At 40.2% G+C, this 17753-nt stretch overlaps 1 protein-coding gene across 2 annotated transcripts in view; it reads left to right on the top strand.

Annotated features, from left to right (window-relative positions):
- LOC131684694 (B-cell receptor CD22) overlaps window positions 1-17753 on the top strand; it is a 1114748-nt gene that overhangs the window by 61532 nt on the left and 1035463 nt on the right. The window lies entirely within an intron of this gene.

Raw genomic sequence — 17753 nt, 5'->3', positions numbered from 1 at the left:
AAAATAGAAAGAGGAAAAAAATCGTGCCAGGGGTCATTATTAGCGACCAAAGACCATCAGTGTGCAGGAGGCACGACGGGTGAGCTCGGGTGACAATGGAGTAAAGCCAGAGTAATGACAGTAAGAACACGAACGGGGGCGTTGTCAACGAAGCGGGGAGAAAACATGCTTTGGGACGCTTGAGATGCTTGTAAGGAGCCGGGGGATGAGATAGCGGCAATTGAATGCCCGGTGGCCGTTGTTGTTGTTTTTGGGCTTTGTTCGTACTTCCGGAGTGTAAGCTGGCTGGAAGGTTCAAGTGACTTACGGTAATGAGACGAATATGGGATGATGAATCCGTTATAAAAAGAATCAAGTCGACATAAATATTTTTTAAGAAATATGAAATAGGATTGCTATGGCTAAATATTTTGAATGTTCCAGACTTGAATAAACAGATCTTCGAAATTTAATCAAATTATTCAAATCATTGCGCTCACATAAATAATGAAAGTTTGTAGTGAAGCTGAACACAGTTTATGAATTAAAAAAAAATCCATTTTTAGTCGCCTTTAATAATGATTTTGTATGTATGGCAAAAAAGAGAAGCCGTGTTAGTTAATGAGACGTATGCAGCGCTTCTTAAGAAGGTCGGAGAGAACCGGGAGCTGAAAAATTTGGATATAAACTTGGTAAGAATCAGGTGTACCTAAAAAGGCGAGATGTTCATCAAGTTGAAGGAGGATCCCACGATTAACATCTCGGCTGTGCAGATTATTATTTCCAAATCCGTGGGTGAAGAGGCAGAAGTTAAAGCCCAGAGACAGTGATTGTGTGCAAGATCCGGGATGAGATCACGACGATAGACGAGCGTAGAGGTGCACTGAAGTAGCAGTGCAACCTAAGCTAGGTATCCACGACGATCCGGTTAAAGAAGGGATACGGAAGAACGCAGACAGCGATGATTCATCTTCTGGCAATCACTGCTGACATGGGGTTGGAGGCAGGTAAAGTTACGGTCGGATGATCGAGATGGCCACCGAAAAACCCCTCACGAGTGAATAAACAAGTGCAGAAATACTTCAAGTGTTTAAGCTTTGGACATTTGACAGGGGCTTGCAAAGACCCGGATAGATCCGGGATGTACTGGACATGTAGGGATACGGGTCATCTTGCGAGAGACTACACGCAGTGACCGAAGTATACATACTTTGCACTCCTGAGGATGGTAACAATTATCAAACGGGTGGCTTCCATGGCCCTGTCTACAAGAGGGCGACTGTAGGCCAACGTTACTGGTGATAGCCCAGATAAATCTGAATCACTGTGACACCGCACAGCAACTGTTGTGGCAGTCTACAATAGAAACTATGCGTAATGTCGATTCGATTGAAGAGCCGTATCAAGTTCCACCAATAACGGTAACGGGTGTGGATAGATCGCGAACAGCTGCGTTACAAGTTATGAGCAGATTTCTCATTCAGGAAGTGGTAGAACGTTCTTAATAAGGCTTCGTGATCGCCAAAATCAACGGCGTCTTCGTGTGTAGCTGTTATACTCCTCCAAGGTGGACAGTGGAGCAGTTCAGCCTAATGCTGGAGTAGTTAGCCGACCAGTTGATCGGTCAAAAATCGGTAGTCATTGGTAGTGACTTCAATGCCCCCGGTCAGGATAAAATACCAAACGTGGCGTTGAAAGCTGCGATCCTAGCATATCCGGACATGTTCCGCATGGTACTGTAGAAGTGTTAGAATGATGGCAATTTCCTTGAAATGTGGAAGGTACAGAAGCTGCCAAAGCCAGGGAAGTCACTGGGCCATCGACCCTCGTATAGGCTTATATGTCTGCTGGAAATTCAGCAGGCTGACGAGATTCACGGAGGGTGAGCGCGGACTGTCCAAGTTGCAGTTCAGATTCCGCAGAGGAGTATCGACAGTAAAGGCAATTCGGATGATGCTCGAGAGTGCCAAGAAGGCATCTAAACAGAAGCGAAGATGAGATCGATACTGCGCTAGATATGAAGAATCCTTTCAACAGCGCCAGCTGGGAAACTATCGCCGCAGCGCTTCACAGAATGACCATGCTAGATCCTGAAGAGCAACTTCTAAAACAGAGTGCTGCTGTACGAGACGAACGAAGTGCTGAGGTTAATGTGAGTTACAGCGGGTGTTCCTCAGGGCTCTTTGGAACGGGATGTACGATGGAGTCTTAACGCTGCGGCTGCCCAGGAAAGTGAAAATCGGAGGTTTCGCGGACTACGTGTCACTAACGGTGATGGGTGAACCACTCGAAGAAGTGGAGTTGACGTAGATAATAGACGCGATCGAGAGCTGGTTGAACGGAGTCAAGCTGCAGATAGCGCACCATAAGACAGTGGTGTTGTTGGTCGAAGTGTGCACTGAAGCAATTGGGAGTGAGAATCGTCTACCGGTTGAGTTTCAACAACCACGTTGACTACACCTGCGAAAAGTCGACGAAGGCAACGAACGCAGTTGCGACGATCATAACAAACGTTGGCAGTACAAGAAGCAGTACGAGACCTCTGCTAGCTAGTGTTTCATCATCGATAACTGAAAACCAAGTGAACACAAGGTTCTGACTGATGGCCGTACGAGTCGCGAGCGCGTACAAAGCTATTTCGTCGGAGGATCCCCATCTGCATCACCCTGACGAAGGATATCAAGTACTACAATCGAAGAAACACCCGAAATGTTAGGATGGTGGTGAGAGTCGATTCGATGGTGAGGTGGCAGCAGGATTGAGACAATACGGAGAAAGAAAGGTGGAACTACCGGCTCATCCTAAATCGTTTGATGTGAATCAATTGAAAGCACGGAGAGGTTAACCACCTGACATAAAGGGCGAACACGAAATTATTGCGACACCAAAAATGTCATGCCAATTTTCTTATAATGTTTAAAATCAAACCAAAATTTTAGGGTAGTTTTATACATATATTTACTTCAAAAATTAAAAGAAAAGTTAATCGATGGAGCCTTGAGTGTAAAATTGAACGCATTTTCGCTTGATGCCCTCCATCAAAGTCATTACAGTGTCCTCCGGTACCAGTTTCTCAGTTTTTTCCCATTTTCTTAACATGTCTCGTCTTTGACTGTCTTCTTGCTCTTCCGAAGTTCCCGCTTCATCATTGCCCAGTACTGCTCCACCGGACGCAGCTCCGGACAGTTTGGCGGATTCATGTCCTTTGGAACAAAATGGACAGAATTGGCCTCATACCACTCCAGGACACTTTTAGAATAGTGGCATGATGCCAAATCTGGCCAAAATAGCGGAGCTTCGTCGTGCTGCTGCAAGAACGGCAAAAGGCGCTTCTCGAGGCACTCAGATTTGTAGATCTCGCCATTTACTGTGCCCTTTGTCACGAAAGGCTCACTCCTCAGTCTGCAAGAGCAGATGGCCTGCCAAATGAGATATTTGGAGGCGAACTTCTACATTTTCTTCTTCTTAAATTTGTCGTCCACATAGAACTTGCTCTTGCCGGTGAAAAACTCCAACCCCGGAATTAGCTTAAAATCGGCTTTTATATACGTTTCGTCGTCCATCACACAGCAGCCATATTTTGTCAGCATCTTCTCTTAGAGCTTCCGTGCCCGAGTTTTAGCCGTCGATTGTTGCCACTCATCGCGGTTTTGGGAGTTCTGTACCTTGTATGTATGTAGTCCAGCTCTCTTCTTTGTATTCTGGACGTAGCTCTGCGACATGCCGATCTTTTTAGCCAAATCACGGCTTGAGATGTTGGGATTTGCTTTAATCATCCGCTTCACCTTTCCCTTCGTCTTTCTGTTCTCCGGTCCCGGTTTTCTTCCAGCTCCTTTGCCGTGGTCCAACGTCAACCGCTCCTGGAACCGCTTCAACACTCTGGAGACGGTTGAATGGTGAATGTTCAACATTTTTTTCCCAACTGCCGGTGCGACAGGTCAGGAAATTCCGGGTGTTTGGAAAGAATTTGTTCTCCCGACTCGCGTTGGTTCATCTCCATTTTCGTGGAAATGAAAAACACAACTTCGAGTTTGACAGCATGTAAACAATACACATCAATGAGAAAGTGTGCAAAATTTGGTTGATTTTTACCCAATGGTAAAAAAGTTATGCCATGTTGAATGTGTCGCAATAATTTCGTTTTCGCCCTTTAGCATCTGTCGGGCCACGGTTGCATCAAAAAGTATCTACATCGGTTAGGGCACGCTACGTCACCGGTGTGCCCGGACCGTGAGAACGTCGAAGAGACACCGAAGCATGCTGAATGTCCGAGGATAGAAGCGACATGCAGGGAGCGAGTCTGGCATCAATCCGGATAATGTCGTCCACAAAATGATAAGCGATGTACTCATGTGGAACACGGTCAACAGAGTTGTGACGTAGAGCATGAACACCTTACAGCGGAAATGGTGTGATGAACAGCGTGCAACTGTTTCGAAAGAAAGAGAGAGAAAGGGAGAGAGAGAGCAATCACCGCCAAGAAAATCTTCGCTGGAGTATGCTAGATGTACCGCCGGGTTTACGGAATACCGGGTGTGGATCGTCGGGGTACCAGTGAATCGGATGTCATATTCCACCCGGAATCGTCAGACTATCCGCGGCACCCTACCGGTTGGCCTGAGAGAAATATAGCGATAACAAAAAGAATCGGTGTCGAGAGAACTTCTTCCGCCGGGGAACTCTCCGTCGGCGTAAGCTAGATTCACCACAGACCGGGGACTAGAGTGAGTAGATCGCGACGAGAAACCACCAGTTGCGGGTCGTCGGGGTACCAGTGAACCGAACGCCTTGCTTCAGCGGAATCGCCGGACCGACCTCGGCACTTGGCTTGATGTCTCTATTTCGGGAGTACATATCTCGACGGGGAATTTTCCGTCGGAGTAAGCTAGGTCCATTGTCAGGGATCGAGTAGTTCGTGAACAAGTTGGGAGCTGAATGGCTCAACGAGGAAGTGATGCTAAATGGCACGAGAAGGGAGCCAAAGCGCTCAATGAGTGGTGGTGCTGAATAGCAGAAGGTAGCCAAAGGGTGCAGTAATCTGTATAGCAGCACCAATTGTCGATCAACAGTTGGTTTTCATTGTGCCATACAGAAATGGCCTACTTTGTGTAGATGATCGAACACTGGTGGTGTCTCGATGAGTGGGGCCTTATTGATGGAATTAATTTTGAAGAAACTAACTACAATGTTAGGCACCACAACGGCGATCTTGTTAAAATACATTTGGCAAATAACCCTGAGCACCAATGCTGGTCAGATTCCTACGTGCCAGCTTTCTAACCAGAGGACACATTAGGGAAAACAATGCTCCGAAGTCGCTAAGAAAAATCAATCTACTTCTAACCAACCTAAAAACAGTTTTCAACAATTGATAAGATACAATCAAACTGAAACTAACACCCTGTCTAACAACAACGAAAAAATAACGATTGGTCTAGTATCTCCGAACCAACAACCAGAACAGTGAATGCCGATAAAGACGTATTTACAACAGCGACCCGTAAAATCAAGAAAGAAATAAGTACTTCCGACTACAACCCCCATCAAGTTGAAACGGTTGTGTACGGTTGTTCACGTTTCTTCCTTATTCAAGGTTCAAAATAATCCGTTGAATAAATTATTAATTGAATGAATAATTTGATTGCCGTGTAATTTTGAATCATCTTTATTTTGTACGCTGCACAGTTGGCCTGGCCTCTTTAATGCTTGTGTCATATTCAATATGTGCCACAAACATTAATAATGACAAGAAAAATTGTGGACGAACGTCTGCAATTTTCCAGGATCCCTACATGTATTGGCTGTGTTTGTGCGGACTAAACTAGACTAGACTAGAAAGAAATAAGTACTTCCAACTACGAATAAGAAATAAGTACTGCAGTAGGATTCCGTTTTGGCAACATTATTTTTTCAGTTGCCAGAACAGGAACCGTACCAAAAATGGTACCTTATTTTTAAAGTTTGAATTATAAATTTACGATTTCAAAAATGTTTTAGGGATTTTTAATCATATATAAAATGGAATGTGATGAAAGGAAAAAATAAGCAAATTCAATTTTATTCAATGTTTTTATCAAATTCAGACGTCGTACAGGGAGCACCCTGGGTATATCCTGGAGGATTAGTGTCTTTAGCAATGTAACTTAAAGTGAAATGATCATTACTTTGACAACTTTGGTTTTGATACAGATAGATCTAGATCAGTTCTATCTTTTGACAGAGGTGTTCTATCAAAAAACTTTCTTCGGCAAAGTTGTTTGTTTGATATTTTTAACACATGTACTGAAGACATTTATACTTTATAACTTACGTAGATGGCACAATATGACATTTAAAAAAAATACTCGAGAAAATGAATTTTACCATTTTTTTATGAAATATATATCTAGAAATAAATGTTTTATTCCTTAATCTTCGAAAATATACAATGAAAAAAGCTTAAAATAGTGATAAATATTATCATGGCATTCGCTCCTAGGATTGTTATCTTTTCTTTCGTGAATATTAATGAACAATTGTGTTTACAAATCATAGCTCTTTTAAAAAATAAATAAATTTTGTTCTCCATAACTAACCAATCGTCGAACTTCTAAATGGAATTGATAGATTGAAAATCAAATTGCAATGTTTGAAGATAGTTCGAAGAAAACTATTTTTGTTGTAAAAATCAGTTGCAGCTGCCCAAAACAAAAGGGATTGAAACATCAGTGCTACGGTGAAAATGTGCTTGCAATAAAAGCTTCCAAAATCTCCTGAACAATGCATTTGCGAGAAATTAACACATTAAACGATAATGTAAGTCACCCTATTTTTCAAGAGACACCCTACCTCACATCTTTAAAAAAAATCATTTTATTGCAAATAATTAAGTAATCTTCATTTTATTATATTCAGAATTGCACATATTATGTCGTATGTAATTTTAAATCTTCTTTAATTTGATGGCATTGTAAAGGAACACGTATCCGCCGGTTGATGCCAATCGAGCTGACATTTCTTAGGACTGATCAAATTAATTGCTTTGTTTGTTTAGTGTTTATTTGACCAACTAGGAAACTAATCCACTGGTATTGAATGTGCGTGAGGAATACGCATGATCTTGTCTGAGTTAAATGATGACTGCTGAATCATATATGAGGGTTAATAGTTGAAAGTTCGCGAGAAGAATCAGAAACCAGTTACCAATTTCATTGCCATATTCATTGGCTTACTTTTAGTCCAATAAATCAATTAAATAAATTGTTCTCATTATATTAAATACTTTCATTTATTTTGTAGTAGTACATGCACCATATTATTGTGTCATGTTAACCATATTTCTTCATGAGTATAAAAATATTCTTGCTTGATTATTGACGTGAAAGGTGACATTTTAGTTTCTTTTCGTGCTTATTGTCTCCAATCTTGTTCTAGTAATTAGTGTAAAAATTAGCGTCATCAATTTTATTTTAGTCATAAAAAAGCTGGTCGTTTCAGGTATTTCGGTAGTGCTTATTTTATACCGTCTTTAAGCACTAGAGGCCGTTAGTTCAGTGAGCCATCTACGCGACCTCCGGAGGGGTAACGACTCGCGCAAATAACACTAGGTACCTTATTCAATTGTTCGCGGAAAAAATAAATTAATAATAAATGTCATTTTCTTTGCTATGTAATTACGAAGAGAGTGTTAATTTACTTTTAATTACAGTAGTACCTTTTATCATTTTTTTGCTAACTTCAGTAAAGAGGCCACCACAGAATTGGTTATTAATAAACGAAGAGACTCATTAGGATTGAATTCGAACGTTTCACACGTGCTTAACGTTTATCGCGATTAATGAAACTGCATAATCACTAATAAATAATTAAAATATGTTGAGCAGCGTATGCTTTTGTAAAGCAACTTTTGTGAAAAAATCCCGAGCAACTACAATTTGTGGAAGCTACGCTGGTCTCCTTAACAGTATGAGCTACACAATTAATCATACTGCCCTGTAGATTGTTAAATGGTGCTTAGTCACAAACAATGTGCTTTAAGTTATAAATCAAAAAATTGGGTTAGATTGCATTGCAAGCATTCTATTACACATCAAAGAAACACAATACACACACGTTCAAGTTGGGGAATGAACAGCGACAACAACACCATTTCCCGCGGAGATATCCCAGTCTAATTCTGGCGAAAAATTAAAAAAAACTTAAGAAGGTCAGGAAAATTATGCCAAAAAGCTAACCTCCATCATTTAACCGAAACCAAACAGCAATATTCCGTTCACCGATGGGGATGGGGGTGGATAAGAAAACTTTGAACCGAGCGAGCGGCTGTCGACCTGACTTACGCCCGGTAATATTGTGCTCCAACGGGAAGAACAAAATGAAATCCGCTTATGTACCGAACGTTTTCCTTCACAGCAAACATATAGTCAAGCACAAAGGCCAAAGAGCAGGAAAATTCTCACCCCGATAGAGGGGGAAAATGGCGCAAGCAATTTAGAGGCAAATGAGCTTGTAATGATTGCCAAAGAGATTTTTATGAAAGATTATGATTTCTGCTGTTGATTTCTGTTGCTTCTGGAGTTGGCTCGGGTGTTCGGGTCATACCATTGCTTATTCGAGCCGTGACGACCGAGCGAGAGAACTGAGGCTAGCGAGTAGAATAACGACGTCGTCGTCGACTACGACGACGACGACGACGCTGACGTTCGCCATGTTTCACTTGGAATTAATTTGTATAATTTATATGTTTTTTTCGCTGCTACTGGCACTTTAGCGCGCTCGACTAGTAACGAAACGCAGCGGAATTCAGCATACATATACATCAGCAAACTTAATCTATCCAGTGCCCATAGGGCCATCGAGATCGGTCTATTGGCTGCCAGCGACTTGCGGCAAACGGTCAGCGGTCAGAGCCCAGAACAGAACCAAAGCAGGCGATGCCGGGTGAAGGGCACTGTATACAATTTTTTCCCTGTCGTTTGCAAAACTGGAGTGTTCGTTCGTCCGGATTTTTTTTCCTTCTGTCCTATGGAGTTCGTGGCTACATTGCTTTGATGTTGAGAGATTGTGGCCTTTGGCCAACGGGGCGTGAATATCGGGGGTGAGAAAATTTTCCGCTGTTTTAAAGCAGGTAATTCGTTTTCAAGCGACTATAGCATTTTAATTATTGTTCGGGTGTCTGGCCTTTCTATTTGAATAAAGTTTTTTCTTGATTTTTGAGGTCTTTATTAAGCAAGGAAGGGTTTAAATTTTATTTTAGCTGAAGAATGGGAATCTTTGAAACCATGCTTCGAAGCATGCCAATACAGTATGGACCGGAATTTTTCAAAACTTTTTGGAGAAGAATACTGCTTAACGTTTCAATGCAGGGGACCCGTTTCAAAGTTCTCGGCCGAAATAGTAGAGTTCTTGAATATAGACCGCTGTACAAAACAAAATAACTAGATTTTTGACAGTTAGGAGTATTGTTTACAAGTATACAAAAGCATATGATCGCTTTATATTTACTGATCACAGCCAGCTTTCCGTTAAGGAATTATTTTGTTTATCGCACCATAATTCGTTACAATAAAATCAGTAACATAGAAAAATGCCATGGAGGTGGTCATCCATAGACTGCAATGTCAGCCGAGATGGTTCGAAACTTGAGAGAAATCCATGACGAAGTCCCAATCAAGTGACTAACGAACTTAAAATATTCGACCACAACGTTAGACGCATATTGGAGAATGAACTCAAGGTCAAGCCTTACAAGTTGTGAAAAGCCCATGATTTTACACCGAAACAGTATCAAGTTAGCGTTGAGAAATTTAAGAAATTCTTTCATTTGAGCGAAAGTGGTCTAATTCCGTACATCGTGTTTTCTAGGGATTTTTTTCAAATTGAGCAATTCGTAAACTCTTAGAAATTAGGTTTACTTGATCCACCGTTCATATGAGAATTTTAAGGCCACTTCCTGTCCATGAAAACAAATTTTACTACGAGCCGCGTCGTCATATAAAATATCATGTAAGCCAAGTTGGTTGGCTTTTCTGTATCGGTTCACGCTTCAACAAGTTTCGAAATTAACAACAGTTGTGAGTAGACCAGTTACACAACAAAGGTCGGTCAGCGGGAGCTAAGAAGGAAAAAAAACTCAATCGGAGAAAATCTGGATATCGTAATTTGGAAAATTTCACCACTTATGAGTGGCTGACAGTTAAATAGCTCGCGGGCATTGGTGTTGGGAGAAATACCGCCGCCGAGGAACTCTCAGCAACAGCTAGCAGATAAATAGGAACGTGTAGCGTCAAGAAAGGTAAGAAACCCTCCGAAGGTGATTGTAAAGAGATATAAATCACTATGGTCGACACCTCCGGATCGGTTTGAGTCTTAACAGGTGACAGCAGATCAAAGAAGGTCAGATATGGAGTGAAGGTTGGATAACAAGCAAGAAAAAGCTGCAATGGAAAAAAAAATGATCGATTAACACAAAAATAAAAAGAGCAAGAGAACAATCCTTACTGAAGTAGTATCTCACAATTGTCCGGGATGGATAAGGTTTACGAGATACAAGAGGTTTAGGTTTAGTCGGTAGGCTTAACTACTACAAACCAATCCGACACTAACACGAGCTAGTGAGCAGCGGTGTTGCTTGAAGGTTCCTTCTCGATCATAGACATTTACTCAATGTGTTGAGCTGAGTCGTTTGGTGCACAAGACCCGACCCACCAAGCCTCAACAAAAATCTTTACCTTTCTTTTATACCATGTAAAAAAGTCAAAATCCTCTCCTTGAGAATTTTCTGCGCACGGGCCTGAGAATTTGAGACATCGGTTTGCCACCAGGAGGCAGCACCCGCCACAAAAAATGGTTTTGGTCCGCTGCAACTACAGCTGGACGCTCTCAAATCATTTTCATCGAGCTTGACGTCAAGGTAAATGCGACTTCTTTTCGGGAAAGCGTTCTGGAAGTTGCCTTGAAGAACCGGCGGACAAACACTTAGGTTGCAAACTATCGACGTTTGAACAAGACTCTGTACCGGCTCAGAAAGCATGAGCTAGCCAGTAATGGCTGAAAACCGACGTACCGAACTTCATTTCGATAATACAATGGCTCTCAAATTCACCAGATGCAAATCCAATGGATTATTCTCTCTGGACTAAAGGGCGAACACGAAATTATTGCGACACATTCAACAGGGCATAACTTTGTTTACCATTGGGTAAAAATCAACCAAATTTTGCACACTTTCTCATTGATGTGTATTGTTTACATGCTGTCAAACTCGAAGTCGTGTTTTTCGATTTAACGAAAATGGAGGTGAACCAACGCGAGTCGAGAGAAGAAACGCAACATAGTATGAAATAAGGATTTGTGCCCTCCTGTACAAAGACTGGTTTTTACCAACAAATTTTCACCCTAGTGAGAAATTTTGGTTTTTACCAAAATTTCCTCCTTAGGGTGAAATATAGCATAGTGCTTTCGCATAGGCCTGCTAAGCCAAGACAAGTTTCGGCTTCACTTGTGTCTCATCGGCATAAACAGAACTTCTGCTCGAACGGGACATCACGTTTGATCAGTCGTTTGATTGAAACACATAGTGTGTTTTAGTTTTAAGGGATTTGCGTCAAGCCGGCGCTAATCTATTCCGACAATGTGTTAGTGTCGGTTTCTGAAGAGGCGAAGCCGAAACGCAACTATTATGAAGAAATTCTTTCCAAACACCTGGAATTTCCTGACCTGTCGCACCGGCAGTTGGGAAAAATCTTGAACATTCACCATTCAACCGTCTCCAGAGTGTTGAAGCGATTCCAGGAGCGGTTGACGTTGGACCACGGCAAAGGAGCTGGAAGAAAACCGGGACCGGAGAACAAAAAGACGGAGGGAAAGGTGAAGCGGACGATTAAAGCAAATCCCAACGTCTCAAGCCGTGATTTGGCTAAAAAGATCGGCATGTCGCAGATCTACGTCCAGAATGCAAAAAAGAGAGCTGGACTACATACATACAAGGTACAGAGCTTCCCAAATCGCGATGAACGCCAACAATCGACAGCTAAAACTTGGGCACGGAAGCTCTACGAGAAGATGCTGACAAAATATGGCTGCTGTGTGATGGACGACGAAACGTATATAAAAGCCGATTGTAATCAAATTCCGGGGTTGGAGTTTTTCACCGGCAAGAGCAAGTTCTGTGTGGACGACAAATTTAAGAAGTAGAAAATTTCGAAGTTCGCCTCCAAATATCTCATTTGGCAGGCCATCTGCTCTTGCGGACTGGGGAGTGAGCCTTTAGTGACAAAGAGCACAGTAAATAGCGAGATACACATCTGAGTGCCTCGAGAAGCGCCTTTTGCCGTTCTTGCAGCAACGCGACGAAGCTCCGCTATTTTGGCCAGATTTGGCATCATGCCACTATTCTAAAAGTGTCCTGGAGTGGTATGAGGCCAATTCTGTCCATATTGTTCCAAAGGACATGAATCCGCCAAACTGTCCGGAGCTGCGCCCGGTGGAGCAGTACTGGGCAATGATGAAGCGGGAACTTCGGAAGAGCAAGAAGACATTCAAAGGCGAGAAGGACATGTTAAAAAAATGGAAAAATCTGAGAAACTGGTACCGGATGACACTGTAAAGATTTTGATGGAGAGCATCAAGCGAAAATGCGTTCAATTTTACACTCAAGGCTCCATCGATTAACTTTTCTTTTGATTTTTGAAGTAAATATATGCATAAAACCACCCTAAATTTTTGGTTTGATTTTAAACATTATAAGAAAATTGGCATGACATTTTCGGTGTCGCAATAATTTCATGTTCGCCCTTTATAATTTTTGGTCATTATAACCAAAAAGGAAAATAAGAAAACGTTGCAAAAACATGATAGCCAATTGAAGCTTTCTAATAGCATGAGTAGTGCTGATATCAGGCTTCCAAGTATCACATTTATGAATTGGTGCTGTATAATAGCATTAGTAATGCAGAAAATGGGCTGACAATCTCTGCACAATACTACTCCTATATTTAGCCTTTTCTGGTACTATAGCAGCATCCGCTTAACGGCTCTTTAGTGCAGCCTTATGTGCAGTTTATTGGTTAGTTGGACACTTCCGATATGTCCTTTTCAATAAGGACGGTTGGTAAGCTAAGCTTAAGAGCACGCCAAATCGTACTTCCTTGAGTTGTAGAAGTGATTTTCGCAAAATTAGTCAAATTTTTGAATAAAAATATTGAAAAAAATCTTCATCGACTTCAACACTGAAAAAAATCGATTTTAAAAATTTAAAGTCGATTTCCAAAAAAAAAACCCATCTTTGATTTGGATGAAATTTTGTTCCAAAGTAGGTGGATTTTTGTTCCCTAGCTATCGTCAAAAATTCAAGTTGGGCACTTTTAAGAAAAAAAAGTTAAGTTTCCTTGCTCAAACTGATTTTTTTTTCAGTGTATTTTTATTGAAAACTGAACCAATGAAAGTCATAAACATCTCAGAATCCAATTTTCCAATTGCCTGATACATGCAAAAAGTATCAGTAACGAATTTCGTATATCATCTCGGACTGGACTGAAACGAAGGGATTCGTTTAACGGAGATCTGGTACCAGAATACTTAGCGCACGACCAGACAACATGTTCAATTTCGCGATAACTGCCACCCCAAGCGTAGAGACCGCTTTCCACGACCTCAACACACCGCATAAAAGCGATGCATAGCTGTCATCATATAACGAACGTTCCGTGTATTCCAATCACAGGATAAATCGTAGGCCCTAGCCACCACACGAAACATTGTTTCTCTGATGATCTGTTCGTTAATCCGTCGACGGACCGGTGCCAGTAATCGCGTTTTTCAGCTTTCATATATTGGGAAAAATTCGGGCGGTCCGACCTTTAAAAGTCCCTTTCGCATAAAATTCTAAGTAATCTCTGCCCAACACGAGGTAGGAGACTGTTCACGGTTGTTCGCGTCGTGTACTCGTTTCGTATGTCCTTTAATCGTAATGCAAATGCATTGTGTAAAACCTGGGGGAAAATGTAGGGACTGAAATATAAGGACACTTATAGGAGTTAAGGAGTTTTTGATGTCCCATGGGGGAATTTCTGCTAGTTTCTAAGATTACCGAGACCAGGAACCACTTACTTCGGTTTTGTAACAGCACCCTTCAAGGAACACTCTCAACCCTTTACGAGGAAGCTTAGTAGAGAAAACTGATTTTCCTCTTTCGAAAATTTATAGGAACATTAGAAGATGTTCCCACAATGGGATGTAATTTCGCTTCGAGTAACTTTTTGGATCCAAAATCCCATGTAAACTTTAAACAGTGGGCGCAAAAATATAGTTTCACCGACCGAGCTAAAATTTTGCAGAGTTGTTCTGGGAGCAAAATGGGACCCAAAAAGTTACTCGGAGCTGGAATCTATTTTTTGTCCCACCCTAGTGCCCAACTTGAATTTTTGACGGTAGGTAGGGAACATAATTACCTATCTTGGAACAAAATTTCGTCCAAATTAATTTTTTTTTTGTAAATCGACTTTAAATTTTTAAAATCGATTTTTTTCAGTTCAGAAGTCGATGAAGAATTTTTTCAATATTTTTATTAAAAAATTTGACTAATTTTGTGAAAATCACTCCTACAACATTTTTTTGTAGGATTTTTCATTTTCGGTTTATAGCCATTAGAAAAAATTGGTAAAAAAAAGTTTAACCCTTTTCAAAAGACAGTCTAGATTATTTTTGCAAAAACGAAGTATGCAAAGTGGCTTTTTGTGACAAAGTTCTCACGTACAGAAAATTTCATAAAAATCTTAGAGGGTGCTGCCAACTCTGAATTGGATTTAGCACGAAATTCGTCATATTTGCAATAAATCTGCTTCGAAACAAGTTATTTCATTCCTTTGTTGGGTATATTAACCACTGCGACCAGTGTTGCATTATTACAGTTTACGATAACTCTTACATCTGTTAAACCTTCTGCAAAGTTTTTTTTTTGGTTATAGAGCTTCCAATCTTAGGGTCATTCGCCTCTTCGAGTTAGAGAAATCTCTTTTGGAAAAATGCGCTAACCTTATGTGCGGGGTCGGGAATCGAACCCAGATGAGCTGCGTACAAGGCGATCGATTTTCTAACTACGCTATGCCCGTCCCCCTTCTGCAAAGTTGTTTAGAAGAATGAAAAATACAATTTAATCCATGGAATAAGTCCCTGGAACATACCATAAAAAAGTTATATTGAATAAAATTGAACAACGAATTTTTGTAAATATTGCTCTACATCTGCAATGCTACATACATAGAGCTCTCATGTCTTCAACAAAGTTTTTTCTAATATCATTATCAACACCTTTCGGGATGATACTAAGTTCCTAACTAATGTTCTTTTGAAGATTTGATACACTGCATTGTGTCATAAAACTTGTTAGATTATTCAGAACCTCCAAACTTGATGGATTTGGAATTATGTGACCACAAAAACAGTTTTTGACCATATATTTTAGTTTTTTTCACTTGAGGGCGTTATCTTGTGTACAAAAACTAAGCACGCGATTGGACTCAGTATTCAATTTTTTTTCGAGAGTTGTTCAACTGGAGCTGTAGAGCTAGGTTCTCGGAAGGACTCTCTGTCAGAATCACATACTACAATTGCAGACGAGACAGGCAATGGCGCCCACTAAAACACTACTTTAGGCCAATTGTAGCGGGCCGTGAATCTTGATGTGATATTATTTGTACGGTTCAGGTATATGCGGGCATAGGGACTTCGCGATTGCGTGTATCATCGCGAAGGATTCGAGCATTTGTACGTTTACGTGTTCGATCGCGTGTGCGTTTATATGTCGCGTGTGCTAACCTGTATGTAACTTCGCGTGTGACTTTGATCATCGGGGTGTCTTTGATCACTCGAAACTTTTTTCGTAGATCGCCTATTAAACCAGAATAGTCGACCGAATCATTTTAATTTAGAATGATTTTTACTCCAAGCATATAAAATACTGATTTGTTATACTTTTTGAGTATATTGTTCGGTTTTGGGGTACAAAAACTTCAAAAAACCGAAATTTGACTTTACCTTATTTTTACGAAGCTTCGTAAAGTGTCTATTTTTTATAAAACAAATAAATCTCAGATTTGAGCAAAAGTAATAAATTACAAGCGAGTTTTTATTTTCCTTTAGATTGGGATATGCCAAATTTAGTTTTAAGAGATTGTTTATTTTAAATACATTTTTTTGTAAAACTAGTTGGCAATTATTTTAAATTATTTTAATCTAAAATTCACAACATTTTTTTATTGTTCAATATTCCAACGTGTTAAAATGGATGAAACTTTTTGTACATTGATAAAACACTGAAATAAAATAATTTTAGCAGTTTTAAAGGTTTTCAGAATCTTTTATTCTAGTTGGACACAAATTATACGAATTTTGGTTATTCGAATTTTAAGTACATTGAAATACTTTGTATAATACCAATTAACATCTATTTAACAATGAGTATCTTTCCAGAATTAGTTTAGGCAAACATTTGAATGAAAAACATTGACATCAATAACTTAATGTGGGTGAACATGCAGGTTATCAAAGTCACCCCGGAACACGAAAACGGACTTCAACTTGAAATAATTTTTGAAAAAATAGCTGTAAGCGGACAATTTTAGGTAAAACCATCAATCTTGTTCTCCATACATCAGTACATGGTTTAAAAATATTAAACTTGAAAAAAATGTGTTGCGTCTAAAAATATATAATGATTACTTCATAAAAGTGATCAATGTCACCCCGGTTTACGGTATGTTCTAGAATGGTCGCGCGCGGACCGTGAATCTGATATTTAATTTTTCGTGTACGGTTCAGATTATAGAACAAAGTGGGTTCTTCCATATCACTAGAGTTCCCAGTCATGTTGCCATGGAACGTGTTATCTAGTGGATATAGGCTTTATTGTTTGATTGGTATAACTAAATGTATGGAATGAAGGGTAGAGATTTCCTGACGTAACCGATACATGATTGTGCGGGGGATTGTCGGTTAACGCTTGAGACCGCGTTTGAATGTTTAAAAGTGCTGAGACGTTCATATTATCACCGGGACCGCTTAAAAACCGCGTTGATTGTAAAATCCACGTAAAAAAACTCTCAGCAACTTAGAATATTTTTGGAAGCTTTTTTGAACGAATTCCGCAATTGCAAAAAAGTCCTTATGAATGCAAAATACTTAGACTTTGTTCTGAAAAATATTTCTAAGTCCTTTTAAATGCAAAGAACTTAGAAAAATTTTGGCAGTTTTTATTTTGCGCGGATTCGCAATTAACATGGTTTTTGCAAAAAATATTCTAAGTCCTTTTGAATGCAAAAGATTTAGAAGATTTTCGGAAAGATGGAAGAGACGGGTCCGCAAGAGTTCTTATGGCCCACACCCCAACAATATGGGTATTTTCGGTATGGTCTTGAAGAGTAGGTGCTAGAAATTGATTGTTAACGCCATTGTGAAATCAAAGATGGCGACTTCCGGTTTAGCAAAATTCGCTAACTCAATCAATATAGATATTTTCGGAATGGTCTTGAAGAGTAGGTGCAAGAAATAAATAAATCTGCATCTTTCCCGCAAGGTTTTCCATGAAAAATTTATTTTTGCGCAATTTTCAAATCCCAGATGGCGACTTCCGGCTTAGCGAGATTCTCTACAACTCAATCAACATGAGTATTTTCGGAATGGTTTTGACGAGTAGCAGACAAACGTCGATGTTTGGCGTCATTTTAAAATTCTAGATGGCGACTTCCGGTTTACCGAAATTTCAGCATGAAAAATCTAGGCAATCATCTAAATCACCC

The sequence above is a fragment of the Topomyia yanbarensis genome, chromosome 2 (genome assembly GCF_030247195.1).
Source record: "Topomyia yanbarensis strain Yona2022 chromosome 2, ASM3024719v1, whole genome shotgun sequence".
Lineage (NCBI taxonomy): Eukaryota > Metazoa > Arthropoda > Insecta > Diptera > Culicidae > Topomyia > Topomyia yanbarensis.
The sequence above is the reverse complement of the archived record's forward strand: the minus strand, read 5'-3'. Positions and strand labels throughout refer to the sequence as shown.